Source organism: Tursiops truncatus, chromosome 14 (assembly GCF_011762595.2).
Source record: "Tursiops truncatus isolate mTurTru1 chromosome 14, mTurTru1.mat.Y, whole genome shotgun sequence".
Taxonomy (NCBI): Eukaryota; Metazoa; Chordata; class Mammalia; order Artiodactyla; family Delphinidae; genus Tursiops; species Tursiops truncatus.
Window position 1 is genome coordinate 16,936,997 of NC_047047.1, and position 852 is coordinate 16,937,848.

The 852-nt window shown below is 35.3% G+C and overlaps 1 non-coding gene across 1 annotated transcript; it reads left to right on the forward strand.

Moving 5' to 3' along the window:
* Positions 1-511: 511 nt before the first annotated feature.
* LOC117308009 (small nucleolar RNA SNORA70) lies at positions 512-646 on the forward strand. The gene has a single exon (XR_004521948.1). It is a non-coding gene; the product is annotated as a small nucleolar RNA SNORA70 (small nucleolar RNA).
* The last annotated feature ends 206 nt before the right edge of the window (positions 647-852 follow it).

Below are 852 nucleotides of genomic sequence, written 5' to 3' on the forward strand. Positions count from 1 at the left end.
CTGTTGCAGACAAACAAAATTGAGGGAATTTATTGCCAGTAGACTTAAGCTGCAAGAAATGTTATAAAAGGTGTTTTAGAGAGAAAGAAAATAACATGGGTCAGAAACTTGGATCAGTGTAAAGAAAGGAATAGCACCAAAGATTGAATAAGAAAAGTTAAAATAAAAACAGTTATTTTTCATATTATTAATTGATTATACAAGACTTTGTTAAGTATAATAATATCAAGAATGTATTTGATTATACATGTTTATATTTTATACATATATTACATATATGTATGCTTATGTAAATATATGTGAAATGAATGACAGCAATGAGGCAAGGGACAGGATGGAGAAACTGGGATTATTTTGTTATCATATGGTACTCACACTGCCTGAGATGTGTATAGTATTATTTGAAAGTGGACTTAGATTAGCTGAATATGTATATTGCAAACTCTAGGGCAAACACTAAAAAAAAGTTTAAAAACAAAAAAACAAAAACAACAACAACAACAACAAAAAACTGCAGCCAGTTAAGCAGACCATGCTTTTTTCCTCATGGGGGTCCTGGTGTCTAATGGCTGCAAATAGTAGCCTATTTGGTAATGTATGTAAACTGTTGCTCATATGGGTTGCCCAAAGTGACATGGAGACAGCCCATTCTAGTAGACATTCATGTATGACCTCATATTGTCCCCAGCATAGGCTCCAGACAGGTATGGAGTGGTGGCTTCTAAAAGCCTGAGCTAGACAGGCCAAGGTCCACATTGGCCAAATCATAATGTCCATCTGCACCAAACTGAAGAACAAGAAGCATGTGATTGAGGTCCTATTCAGGGACAAGTTCAAGTTAGCTGGCTGCTA